This window comes from Mustela lutreola, chromosome 3 (assembly GCF_030435805.1).
Source record: "Mustela lutreola isolate mMusLut2 chromosome 3, mMusLut2.pri, whole genome shotgun sequence".
NCBI classification, from domain to species: domain Eukaryota; kingdom Metazoa; phylum Chordata; class Mammalia; order Carnivora; family Mustelidae; genus Mustela; species Mustela lutreola.
This window is the reverse complement of record NC_081292.1, coordinates 69,802,105-69,817,109: the sequence shown is the minus strand read 5'-3', so window position 1 is coordinate 69,817,109 and position 15,005 is coordinate 69,802,105.

Here is a 15,005-nt window from a genome sequence, read left to right as displayed (position 1 = left end):
AATAATTGGGATTCCAGAAGAAGAAGAAAGAGAGAGGGGAGCAGAAGGTATACTCGAGAGAATTATTGGGAATAATTTCCCCAATATGGCAAAGGGAACGAGCATCAAAATTCAGGAGGTTCAGAGAACACCCCTCAAAATCAATAAGAATAGGCCCACACCCCCATCACCTAATAGTAAAATTTACAAGTCTCAGTGACAAAGAGAAAATCCTGAAAGCAGCCCGGGAAAAGAAGTCTATAACATACAATGGTAAAAATATTAGATTGGCAGCTGACTTATCCACAGAGACCTGGCAGGCCAGAAAGAGCTGGCATGATATTTTCAGAGCACTAAACGAGAAAAACATGCAGCCAAGAATACTATATCCAGCTAGGCTATCATTGAAAATAGAAGGAGAGATTAAAAGCTTCCAGGACAAACAACAACTGAAAGAATTTGCAAATACCAAACCAGCTCTACAGGAAATCTTGAAAGGGGTCCTCTAAGCAAAGAGAGAGCCTACAAGTGGTAGATCAGAAAGGAACAGAGACCATATACAGTAACAGTCACCTTACAGGCAATACAATGGCACTAAATTCATATCTCTCAATACTTACCCTGAATGTTAATGGGCTAAATGCCCCTGTCAAAAGACACAGGGTATCAGAATGGATAAAAAAACAAAACCCATCTATATGTTGCCTCCAAGAAACTCATTTTAAGCCCAAAGATACCTCCAGATTTAAAGTGAGGGGGTGGAAAAGAATTTACCATGCTAATGGACATCAGAAGAAAGCAGGAGTGGCAATCCTTATATCAGATCAATTAGATTTTAAGCCAAAAACTATAATAAGAGATGAGGAAGGACACTATATCATACTCGAAGGGACTTTCCAAAAAGAAGATCTAACAATTTTAAATATCTATGCCCCCAACGTGGGAGCAACCAACTATATAAACCAATTAATAACAAAATCAAAGAAACACATCAACAATAATACAATAATAGTAGGGGACTTTACACTCCCCTCACTTAAATGGACAGATCATCCAAGCAAAAGATCAACAAGGAAATAAAGCCCTTAAACAACACACTGGACCAGATGGACATCACAGATATATTCAGAACATTTCATCCCAAAGCAACAGAGTACACATTCTTCTCTAGTGCACATGGAACATTCTCAAGAATAGATCATATCCTCATTCCTAAATCAGGACTCAACCGGTATCAAAAGACTGAGATCATTCCCTGCATATTTTCAGACCACAATGCTCTGAAGCTAGAACTCAACCACAAGAGGAAGTTTGGAAAGAACCCAAATACATGGAGACTAAACAGCATCCTTCTAAAGAATGAATGGGTCAACCGGGAAATTAAAGAAGAATTGAAAAAAATCATGGAAACAAATGATAATGAAAATACAATGATTCAAAATCTGTGGGACACAACAAAGGCAGTCCTGAGAGGAAAATATATAGCGGTACAAGCCTTTCTCAAGAAAAAAGAAAGGTCTCAAGTACACATCCTAACCCTACACCTAAAGGAGCTAGAGAAAGAACAAGAAAGAAACCCTAAGCCCAGCAGGAGTAGAGAAATCATAAAGATCAGAGCAGAAATCAATGAAATAGAAACCAAAAAAAAACAATAGAACAAATCAACGAAACTAGGAGCTGGTTCTTTAAAAGAATAAGATTGATAAACCCCTGGCCAGTCTTATCAAAAAGAAAAGAGAAAGGACCAAATAAATAAAATCATGAATGAAAGAGGAGAGATCACAACTAACACCAAAGAAATACAATTATAAGAACATACTATGAGCAACTCTACGCCAACAAATTTGACAATCTGGAAGAAATGGATGCATTCCTAGAAACATATAAACTACCACAACTGAACCAGGAAGAAACAGAAAGCCTGAACAGACCCATAACCAATAAGGAGATTGAAACAGCCATTAAAAATCTGCAAACAAACAAAAGCCCGGGGCCAGATGGCTTCCCAGGGGAATTCTACCAAACATTTAAAGAAGAACTAATTCCTATTCTCCTGAAACTGTTCCAAAAAATAGAAATGGAAGGAAAACTTCCAAACTCATTTTATGAGGCCAGCATCACCTTGATCCCAAAACCAGACAAGGATCCCATCAAAAAAGAGAGCTCTAGACTAATATCCTTGATAAACACAGATGCGAAAATTCTCACCAAAATACTAGCTAATAGGATTCAACAGTACATTAAAGGGATTATTCACCATGACCAAGTGGGATTTATTCCAGGGCTGCAAGGTTGGTTCAACATCCGCAAATCAGTCAATGTGATACAACACATCAATAAAAGAAAGAACAATTACCATATGATACTCTCAATAGATGCTGAAAAAGCATTTGACAAAGTACAGCATCCCTTCCTAATCAAAATTCTTCAAAGTGTAGGGATAGAGGGTACTTACCTCAATATCATCAAAGCCATCTATGAAAAACCCACCGCAAATATCATTCTCAATGGAGAAAAACTGAAAGCTTTTCCGCTAAGGTCAGGAACACAGCAGGGATGTCCATTATCACCACTGCTATTCAATATAGTACTAGAAGTTCTAGCCTCAGCAATAAGACAACAAAAGGAAATTAAAGGCATCCAAATCGGCAAAAAAGAAGTCAAACTATCACTCTTTGCAGATGATATGGTACTATATGTGGAAAACCCAAAAGACTCCACTCCAAAACTGCTAGAACTTTTACAGGAATTCAGTAAAGTGTCAGGATATAAAATCAATGCACAGAAATCAGTTGCATTTCTCAACACCAACAACAAGACAGAAGAAAGAGAAATTAAGGAGTCGATCCTGCTTACATTTGCACCCAAAACCATAAGATACCTAGGAATAAACCTAACCAAAGAGGCACAGATCTATACTCAGAAAACTATAAAGTACTCATGAAAGAAATTGAGGAAGACACAAAGAAATGGAAAAATGTTCCATACTCCTGGATTGGAAGAATAAATATTGTGAAAATGTCTATGCTACCTAAAGCAATCTACACATTTAATGCAATTCCTATCAAAGTACCATCCATCTTTTTCAAAGAAATGGAACAAACAATTCTAAAATTTATATGGAACCAAAAAAGACCTCGAATAGCCAAAGGGATATTGAAAAAGAAAGCCAACGTTGGTGGCATCACAATTCCGGACTTCAAGCTCTATGACAAAGCTGTCATCATCAAGACAGCATGGTACTGGCACAAAAACAGACACGTAGATCAATGGAACAGAATAGAGAGCCCAGAAATAGACCCTCAACTCTATGGTCAACTAATCTTCTACAAAGCAGGAAAGAATGTCCCATGGAAAAAAGACAGCCTCTTCAATAAATGGTGTTGGGAAAATTGGACAGCCACATGCAGAGAAATGAAATGAAATTGGACCATTTCCTTACACCACACATGAAAATAGCCTCAAAATGGATGAAGGACCTCAATGTGAGAAAGGAATCCATCAAAATCCTTGAGGAGAACACAGGCAGTAACCTCTTCTACCTCAGCCACAGCAATATCTTCCTAGGAACATCGCCAAAGGCAAGGGAAGCAAGGGCAAAAATGAACTATTGGGATTTCATCAAGATCAAAAGCTTTTGCACAGCAAAGGAAACAGTTCACAAAATCAAAAGACAACTGACAGAATGGGAGAAGATATTTGCAAACGACATATCAGATAAAGGACTAGTGTCCAAAAATCTATAAAGTACTTAGCAAACTCAACACCCAAAGAACAAATAATCCAATCAAGAAATGGGCAGAGGACATGAACAGACATTTCTGCAAAGAAGACATCCAGATGGCCAACAGACACATGAAAAAGTGCTCCATATCACTCGGCATCAGGGAAATACAAATCAAAACCACAATGAGATATCACCTCACACCAGTCAGAATGGCTAAAATCAACAAGTCAGGAAATGACAGATGCTGGCAAGGATGCGGAGAAAGGGGAACCCTCCTACACTGTTGGTGGGAATGCAAGCTGGTGCAACCACTCTGGAAAACAGCATGGAGGTTCCTCAAAATGTTGAAAAGAGAACTGCCCTATGACCCAGCAATTGCACTACTGGGTATTTACCCTAAAGATACAAACGTAGTGATCCAAAGGGGCACGTGCACCCGAATGTTTATAGCAGCAATGTCCACAGTAGCCAAACTGTGGAAAGAACCTAGATGTCCACCAACAGATGAATGGATACAGAAGAAGTGGTATATATACACAATGGAATACTATGTAGCCATCAAAAGAAATGAAATCTTGCCATTTGCAACAACATGGATGGAACTAGAGCATATCATGCTTAGCAAAATAAGTCAAGTGGAGAAAGACAACTATCATATGATCTCCCTGATATGAGGAAGTGGTGATGCAACATGGGGGCTTAAGTGGGTAGGAGAAGAATAAATGAAACAAGATGGGATTGGGAGGGAGACAAACCATAAGTGACTCTTAATCTCACAAAACAAACTGAGAGTTGCTGGGGGGATGGGGGTTGGGAGAAGGGGGGTGGGGTTATGGACATTGGGGAGGGTATGTGCTTTGGTGAGTGCTGTGAAGTGTGTAAATCTGGCAATTCACAGACCTGTACCCCTGGGGATAAAAATATATGTTTATAAAAAATTAAAAATTTAAAAAAATAAAAAAATAAAAAAGAATAAATTTAACCAAGGATGTATAGCATTTGTTCATTGAAAGCTATAAAACATTGAAAGAAATTATGACTAAATTGAGTTATCTTCATGGATTGAAATATGCAATATGCAATATGACTCAAAGTGATCTACAAATTCATTGCAATCCTTATCAATATCCCTTGGTTTTTTGTTGCAGAAACAGACAAGTTGATTCAAAATTTATATAGAGGCTCAAGGAACTCCAAAGAGCCAAAGGAATCATAAAAAAAGAAGAGAGCTAGGCAACACACTTCCCAATTTCAAAACTTAACATAAAGTTACAGTATCAATATAATCAGGTACTGGCATGAAAATAGATATATAGATTAAGGAAATAGAATCCCCAGTCCAGAAATCAATCTATACACTTATTCTCAATTGATTACAAAAAGTAATGCTAAGACCATTCAATGGGAAAATAATAGTCTTTCCAACAAATGGTGCTGGGACAACTGGGTAATCACATGCAAAAGATTGAAACTGGACATACCATACACAAAAATTAAGTCTAAGTAGATCAAAAGCCTGCACTTGAGATCTAAAACTATAAAACTCTTAAAAGAAAACAGACACAAATCTTTAAGATGAATTGTGGGAATGAATTCTTAGGTATGATTTCAGAAGTACAAGAAATAAAAAGTTTGATAAGTTGTATTTTATCAGAATTAGAAACTCTTATTCATCAAAGGACACAATTAAGGAAGAAAAAAGGTAATCCACAGAGTAGGGAAACATATTTATAATTCATGTATTTGATAAGGACATAGTATTCAGAATATATAAAGATCTCTTCAAACTCAACAACAAAAAGGCAAAGAACTCAATTTACAAGTGGGCAAAGGGGGTGCCTGGGTGGCTCAATCATTAAGCATCTGCCTCCCGTTCAGGACCTGAGCATCAGGCTCCCTGCTCAGCAGGAAGCCTACTTCTCCCTCTCCCACTCCCCCTGCTTGTGTTCTCTCTCTTGCTTCTCTCTCTCTCTGTCAAATAAATAAATAAAATCTTAAAAAAATTAAAATGGGCAAGTGATTAGAATAAATATATTTCCAAAGATGATATACAAATGAGCAATAAATACATGAAGGCTGTTTAGCATCATTAGTTATTGGGAAAATATACATCAAAACCACAATGATACACCATTGTACTTTCCTAGGAAAGGTATCATTAAACACAAAACAAGTGAAATTATAGAAAACAAGTATTGGTAAGGATGTGGAGAAATTAGAAGCTTCATACATTATTGGTTGAAACATAAATAGGACAGTTACTTTAGAAATCACTTGATGGCACCCTAGAAAGTTAAATATAGATTTTCCAGATGACCCAGAAATTTCATTCTATATACATACCCAAGAGAGATGAAAACAAATGTCCACATAAAACTCGCACCCACTGTTCTTTTTTTTTTTTTTTTTAAAGATTTTATTTATTCACTTGACAGAGAGAGATCACAAGTAGGCAGAGAGGCAGGCAGAGAGAGAGAGGAGGAAGCAGGCTCCCCACGGAGCAGAGAGCCTGATGCGGGACTCCATCGCAGGACCCTGAGATCGTGACCTGAGCCGAAGGCAGCGGCTTAACCCACCAAGCCACCCAGTCGCCCCACACCCACTGTTCTAACAGCACTATTCAAATAGCCCCAAAGTGGAACAACCCAAATGTCTATCAACTGATGAATGAATAAACAAAATAGAGTATGTATATATTCATAAAATGAAATATTATGCAGCCATAAAAAAGTGTACACACTACACAACACAAATGAACCCTGAAAATATTGCACTTAGTAGAAGAAGCCAAACACGAAAGGCCACTATCATATAATCCCTTTTTTGTGAAATGGGTTACTGTTTTATTTCTGAATATGGATCATTATTATTTCAGAATAGGAAAATAAAGACAGAGAATAGTGGTTGTCACATGCTGAGAGAAGAGAGAATAGTCAGTGAGAACTTAAAGAGTACACTAAGGGTTTTTTGCTAGGGTAAGAAAAATGTTCTGGAATTAGATAGTGGTGATAGTTGCACAACACTGTGAATGTACTAAAAGCCACTTAATTGTACATTTTTAAAGGATAAAGAAGTGAATTTTATGTTATGTGAATTTTACCTCAATATGGAAAAGAAGGTGAAAACAGAATGAAGCTACCACTAACATCCCTGTCAAATTAACATTGTTAAATGTTAATGAACCACAGGTGCATGAAAGGTCATTAACCTGTTTATAGCATATATGTTACTTTACAGTAGATAAAAACATAGATGTACACTGTACAAATCAAGTTTCAGCATATGCATGAAATGTGAACATTGAGGAAGTGCTTGTTGATCTTTATCAGTGAAAATCCTTGCTCCAGGACAAGAGAAGGAATTTTGTGGTTAGCTAATGCCAAGTGAGTTCTGATAAGAACACTGATAAAATGCAAATAAGTGAGCATTCTTGTCTATCGAGGTGTGGTCCATGGCAGAGCAGCACCAAGGAGACCAAGGAGCAGCACCTAGGAGACTCTCGGCCCATATCTTAGACCTGCTGAATCAGAATGTGCTTTTGGATAGGATTTTCAGATGGATTCACATGCACATAATACTTTGAGAAACTCTGTTATAAATCAAAGTTCCTCATTGTCACAGTGTAAATCCTAGATTTTAAGACCCACACTTTAAAATTTTAAAGTCAGTGTGATTTCTACTACATTAAGTAGATTCTCGTTAAAAGTTAAAATGAAACCACTCACTCTCATACCTTTCCCCTCATCCACCAGCTTTCCCAAATACAGACAGTTCAGTAAAAGGTAATGGTTAAGAAGAAATAAGGAATTATCACTTATCCCTAACCACTATATTTGTGGATTTCATATATGTACTAGAGATACATCTTCAACAAAATAAAGTTAGAATTGAGATGAAAGCTTTCATTTTAGAGTAAAGCTTATTTACTGTCCTGGATGTGTGTGTTTAGATGTGTCATCAATTTGTTACGAACTCCTCTATTCATATCTGCCCCATCTATCATCATCTCTTCTATTATCTCTCCATAGTTAAGAAATGTTCCTTAAAATAACATATATAAATTTCTTCTCTGTTTTTTTGTGATGAATTTTGTAGTCACAGACCATACAACTGGGAACTTCTAAATTCCTTTTTCTTTCTTAGATGCTGTTTCAAATTGTACTATTCACTTTTTTTTTTCTCCACATTTGGACTTTTTAGATATTTTCCTTTCCTTCCTCCCCCTCTTTTCATTTATTCCATCAAATGCTATCATCCCTGAACTTTCTGATATTTTTAAAAGCTTAAATTTGATTAACATATAGACCTTTTTTTCAGGTGATAGTAACCTTGTGCTTCACAGCACTTTACAGTTAACAAAGGTTATCATACATTGAACCACGTAAGACTCAAAACAAACTTATGAAATAGATAGAAAAGACATTTTACTTCAATAACAGCTCAGGAATCAAGATGTAGTTTATAGTGTCATAGAAAGGGAAAAAATTCAGATCATTAGCCATACAAAGAGAAATACAACTGTCAGTCACATGCTTTGTAAACCCTACTAACTAGTACCAATTAAGGAAAGAGTAATACAATTAATAATTTAATTTTTTCAAAAAAACTTAACAGCACCAAAAAGTATGTGAACATAATGTGTTGGAAACTGCATTGAGCACTCAAGATAAAACCTTCACGTGAAGCCTGGAAAATTAAAACGTCAAAGAGAACAGATATAGAAAACAATAAAAGTAATGTTAACACAAAAATATATTATCTGAGGTAAGTTGGGATTTGTCCCAAGATGAAGGAACTGCAAATCAATAAAAATTCCATGAGATTCAACAAAGCAGTACATTTTCACAAAGGGATGACTTTATAAAATCCTTGCAAAATAATGCAAAAAGATTTAAAAGTCTGAAACTAGATAAAAGTACTAGAAAAAAAGGAAGAAGCTCAAATACTCTGAACTAATAGCTCAATGGATGCCCTTCAAAACAATCCCCAACAATTGGGAACTGCCAGTGCTGTGCATTGATGGCATTCAACAGATACACAGATACTTCTTGACTAATATTCTGATTATGGCTACCAATTGTAATTAGGAAAGAGGAGAGACAGGGAAGGAAGAGTAGGGAGTAAATAAAGGGGGGGAGCAGGAAGGAGGGGAGAAGAGGTAAGAGAAGGGAAGGGGAAGAACGGAAGGGGAGGAGAGGGAGAAGGAACTAACCCAAGCAAAAAGGAAATCAAGTGACACCAAATCAGCTGTCCTTGAAAATGAGTAAAATTAAAGTGGATCAGAGAGGTAAGGATTTATGTGAGGAAAAGAGCGTGGGAACAGTAAAGGGCTTTCAAAATGACACCAAAACTAAAAATCACTCTCGGCAAGAGAATGTCTAAGTAACTCCACTTTTAGTCTCATGGTATCCTGTTAAGACCACTTAAAGAGTACATCACAATAAATGCACTCAGCCGTTGAAACAGTCCTTAGCCTTGTGGGAATCAATCACAGGTACTCCTTAGAACCCCCATAATCAAGATGATTCTAGGCTGTGTGTCTTTACAGTGGCCATTATGATATATCTCTGGCATGTTGAGATAGTTAATATCTGTTCACAACACAAACAGTTGTCTAAGAGCTAGTACACTTAAGTTCAATCCAAGTGAACCTTGGTGACATTTGGAAAGGATCTAATAACATTCAACCAACACTCTAACAACAACTTCTACAAGCAATCTATCATTTATAGATGAATCACTACTTGACAAATTTTCAAAGTATTCTCATTTTAAGTAAAGCTGAATGAATACTATGTTGTAACCAGGATTCCGCATGTCATAGAAACTGTGAATCAAAGGAATGAGTCAAAAGTATATATATATTTTTTGTTTCAATTTTCCAGCTTTCTTTGGTCATGAAAGTGAATTAGAGCAATAACCATTCTGCTAGTTCACTAAAAATGTCCACAACACTATTCTTTCAGGAAATTTGCAAACTTTCTAAAGACAAAATTATTCTGTTTGGAAGTAGAGCTTTGATCAAATTGTAACATTAAATAAAATTTTAACTTTTTAAGAATCAGGATTAAAATAAGTTAATGTTAATTAGTAGGAAAATATTAAAAAGTTAAATTTTACCCAGGTGACATTTGAATTATTATGTTATCCTCAAAATGTCAAGGTTTATCTGAGTACCATTTCAATTTCTCTGAGAATCATTCACATTTCTACTAAAAATCTTGTTCTCCTCATATAAATTTTTTGAATGCATTAGTTGAACCATGCATGGCTTTCAGTTTACCAAACTTCAACAGTCAGTACTTCTGTTAATAATTAGATAGTAAGAAGTTTTTGTTGTTACTGTTATTGTTCTTTCTCTTTTTTTTTTTAATAAACGACTGTGGTACAGTCTCAAATTTTGTTCTTGAGTTGAAACAAGGAGTTAAGTTATAGTTTTCAACCCTGATTCACACACCAGGATCATCTAGGAGATTTAAAACACACTATACCCAGGTCCCATCCCAAAGATTCTGTAATTCTGTAATTCTTCTGTAATTGAGTTCCAATAAAATCTGGGTATCAATAGTTCTTGAGCTTCTTGAAATGATTTTAGATTGCATCTAGGATTTAATCACCATAAAAGTATTACAGTCTAGAAAAATTAGAACTCAAGTCACTAAATTGCATAAGTCATAAAGAACACATAACTGAAAAGAAATATAGCACTATAAAAAGAGAAATGTTAATATATTATTATAAAATTTTCAATATGTAAAACAGCTTTTGGTAGATTCAGAATTAATTTGTATAGAACTAATATGCAGAGACCAGTCACAGCTAGTTCCAAACAAAAAATTGTGAAACTGACAAGCAAATCTTTGTGCCCTACTCTCCCCTGTCTTCACCTCTACATTTGCCTTCCCTCTGCATTCTCAAGACTAGACTTATCACACAACACTTCTCAAGAGAGCTAAGGTCCCAGGAAAGGTTTCCAGAAGAAAACAGAAATGACTCCTTTGGAGTCAAATATTTATTATTTAATGGACTCCTGATAACATTATGGCAATAACAGTACAAGCAAATAGGAGTATGATGAATAAAAGCACATTACGAGATTAAATATTTGTGCTTACTTTTAAATGTGGACATTTGTCTCTCTTGCCAGCACCACATCCAGAATTTTCCTTGAAGATTATCTTGGCTGTGAAAGAAAAAAAACTCTTTAGTTTTAAATAAGGCAATAAAATGTGGTGCTTGAAATTTGGCTGTGCCACTTTATGATCCTGGGAAAGATTCTTAAGCTTTCTAAATCTCAACTGTATAGTGGAAAAATAATAAAATATAAATATTAGACAGAATAATATATGCAATATAAATAGCATATGGAAAGCTTTGGTAAATATTAGCTGTTATTATGAGAAAAATCACTATTTTTAATTTTACCATTTTCTTAAGAAAACATTCTTTCATTTCAAGATTATGTTTAAAGTTATTTTGCATGCATCTTTGATTTTCCAAAGCACTTTTACTCATATATTTTCATATTACATTTGATGAAGATAATCATTAAAGAACAGGAGTTTTCTTAAATCATAATGGATTTATTCTATATAGTACTTAGTGATCAAAATAAAACATGTGGGTAAAGAGTCTCATCAGAATCACTTGAAAATTCTTTCAAACGCAAATTCCTTTGCTACCCACAGATCAACCCAATACCAATCTCAGATTCTTTCACTTTCTTGTTTCTTGTTAATAATTCCATCTGCTGAGTTTCGAAGACACCTGTTGTTATCCAGCACTTCTTGGAGATATGATTACATCATTGGTGCCCTTTCCTCAGCCCCATTTTTAGTCAGTTGTAATATCCTATCAATTTCACTTCCAAAATTGTTCTTTCATATTTCCTTCTCTTTTGCCTTCCCAAGTCCATGACTCTAGACCAAATTCTATTAACTACTACATGAGCCTTTTCCCCAGCCAATCCATTTTATTCATAGCCTTTGAATTAACCTTCATAATGAAAAATCTAGAGTATGTTACTTCCTTGATTAAATATATTAAATACTTTCCCATTCCTTAAAAAAAAAAAAAAAAAAAAAAAAAAAAGCCAGTATGACATTTTTAGCTAAATGAGCATGCAAGGATTTCATGGGAGGACTTCCATCTGTTTCAGGGCTTTATTTCACACTTATTCCTTTTCACCTACCATACTTTTCAACCAAAAGGGAACAGAAGTTCTCCTATAAACAGGGTTCTCATTTTCTGGCCTCTTTCTGGTTCCTCAAGTTGATGTCCACCTGTCTGATTATACCTCCCAGGTAAATGGGAGTTGCGAAATCTGATGTTACAGGACTTTAGAAGCTGAGGCAGAAGCAGGGCAGAGTAGGGAAGGCAAAGTTTTGAGGAAAAAGGTCACCAAACCTCTGGCGGGGATATTATCAGTTTGAATGAATGGAAACAGAAAATCTTTGTAGAGACAAATGGGATAGCAACTGAGGTGAGAAGAGAATAAATAATGGAAGTGGAGGGTGGAGGGTTGAAATCTGGAGAAATTCTCCAAAGTACATCCTAGGAATCTCAGAGGTTCCTTTGATCTCAAGCCTGGTGGGAAGATGTTAACATGGCTGCTGCCTTATTTAGTCCACACTTTTCCTTTTTTAATCATTCGTTTCTTGCCACTGACATCATGTCCATTAGTCATAACTTTTAGCACATGTTATTACCAAGAAAACTTTCCAATATCTCCTACAAAAGCTATCATTCCTTCCTCTGAATTTTCTTAGCATGTTGTCTTTTGTGTCACATTGGATTCTTCCTATCTTACTATGACTTTTGAGGTCAGGACTCGTATTTTTTATCTTTGACTCTGCCCCGGCTGGGTCTGGCTGTTAACTACCTAAGAACCTTTCCCTGTGTTATGTATGTGTTGTGTCTCTTCCTTCCTCTTCAGCAACCCTATTCACAAGTAAAGAAAATAAGGTCAATGGACACTAAATAATTTGTCCAAAGGGATGATCACCCTGACATCTGACTTGCCTAATCATTCTATACCAAAGAACTCTCTCTCACTCAGTCTTTTATAAATCTGTAATATTTCACAATAAATAGACTAACTTTGAAGTAATTTTCCAAGTGATTAGGAGAGTCAATCAGCCTATATGTGGATATGAGGAATTTCTACCAACCTTAAGAATAATTGAAGAAATATTACTTACAGAATCAAATAGCTATAATAGCATGAACTTTTTAAAAATTTTAAAACATGTATAGTACATTTTCAGTCCCACATATTGTCAGTTGAATCTAAAGCCAAATGTTAAAAACTTGCTTTGCCTTTTCTCACAAATTCTTGAAACCTTATGGCAGATCTAGTGGTCTCTCTCCCTCAGGAGCAAAAGCAGACCCAATTCTCTTCTCTCAAATATTCTCTTGGATAAGCCATCCATCATCTTCAGATCTGCTCTTCTCTTGTACTCATCATCTATCTCACAAAATAGTCCCACCATCCAATAAAGCCATTTGTACTGGCAGGTTCTTTTCACCTAAGGAGAGACTCACCAGTTGGTTTCTGAGTTCTAAATTAACAGAACCTCAGCTCCAGCCAGTGTCATTAGTAGTAGATGAAGTGATGTCACCAGAGGCAAAGTGAGAGGACCAAGAGGGCAGGAAGGACTCCTCTAGCCTTGCTATGTTTAATAAAAGCATTGCTACTGAGGATAACTTCAGGTAAAAATGAAGAACAACAGTGCTAATATTTTGGAAGTTGCAATATTGTAAACTAAGAAATATATATTTTCATTTTTCAGATGACTAAAATATATTTGGTCTTCCCCCAGGTTCCTGGCTCACATCTCCTAAAACCTTTGGAATTTTTTGTGATAAGGGTGATTAATGTGTCTTTTGTTATGTTAATGAAGGTGGCTTTTGGACCCCAACCAAAGCAGAGGTTGGTTGCTATAAGGATGAAACTCTTGATTCAAGGGTTGGAACTTTCATCCTCACTGTCTCCCCACCCCCCACCCCGCCCAGAAAAAAAGAGGGTGGAGGTTGAGCCAGCCAATGGTGAATATATATAGTGAATATATAATGTGAATATATATAGTGAATATATAATATATATATAGTGAATATATAATTCACTATATATAGTGAATATATAATGAAGTCTCCATAAAAACGCAAAAGGAGTTCTTCCAGGTTGGTAAAGATACGGAGATGCAGGGGGAGGGGCACTCCTGGAGAGAGCGTGGAAGCTCTGCGCCCTTTCACCATACTTTGCCTAGTGTACCTCATCATCCTTTTCACATGGCTGTGGATTCACATCCTTTATCATAACCTTTTATAAACTGGCAAATGTAAGTAAATGCTTCCCTGAGTTCTTTGAGCTGCTCTAGCCAATTAATCAAACCTAAGGAGAAAGCCATTGGAACCTCCAGTTTGCAGCTGGTTGGTCAAAAGCACAGGTCACAGCCTTGGGCTTGCTACTGGCATTTGAAGTGGGGTGTGGAGGGCAATCCTGTAGAACTGAACTCTTAACCTCTGGAATCTGATGCTGTCTCCAGGAAGATGGTGTCAGAATTGGGTTGAATTCTCTGACACCTGGTGTCCTATAATTGGTGTTTTGGGACTGAGACCCACCCCATTCCCCATTGGAACCGGGTCTGGAAACTGTAGAAGAGAGGTGGATTTAATCTGAAGTGGGCCAGCTTTCCTAAGTTATACATTAGGAATTCCACTGTGAAATAATTTTAGTAACCTATGAAGTGCTGCACATGCTAGAAAATTCACAACACACAATGTTTACATATTAAAAGCTCTCAGCGGCTCAGTCAGTTAAGCATCTGACTTCAGCTAAGGAACGTCATGATCTAGGAGTCCTGGGATCAAGTCCCACTTCTAGGGCTCCCTGCTCAGTAGGGAGTCTGCTTCTCAATTTGCCCCTATTCCCACTTGTTCTCTCAATCTCTCTCTCTCTCTCAAATAAATAATTAAAGTCTTTAAGAAAACCAAACCAACAATAACAAAAAAAAAAAAACCTTTGATGTATCTATTCCAAGAAACATACTTTGGGAAATGCCAATCTGTTTTTTCATACTTTTACATTATTGGATCCAAAAAAAAAAAAAAAAAATGCTGAAGCTGATAAAATCAAGACCATGATTTGCATTACTCAATTATTTTATAAGTAATTTGCATTACTCATTATTTTATAAGAGACTGAGCACTCTCTACAAGTACTATACTGCGAAGCATAATCAATGCATTTGAAAAAGTTGGAAGCCCTTATTTGTGAAAATTGTATTTTTAAAATAAT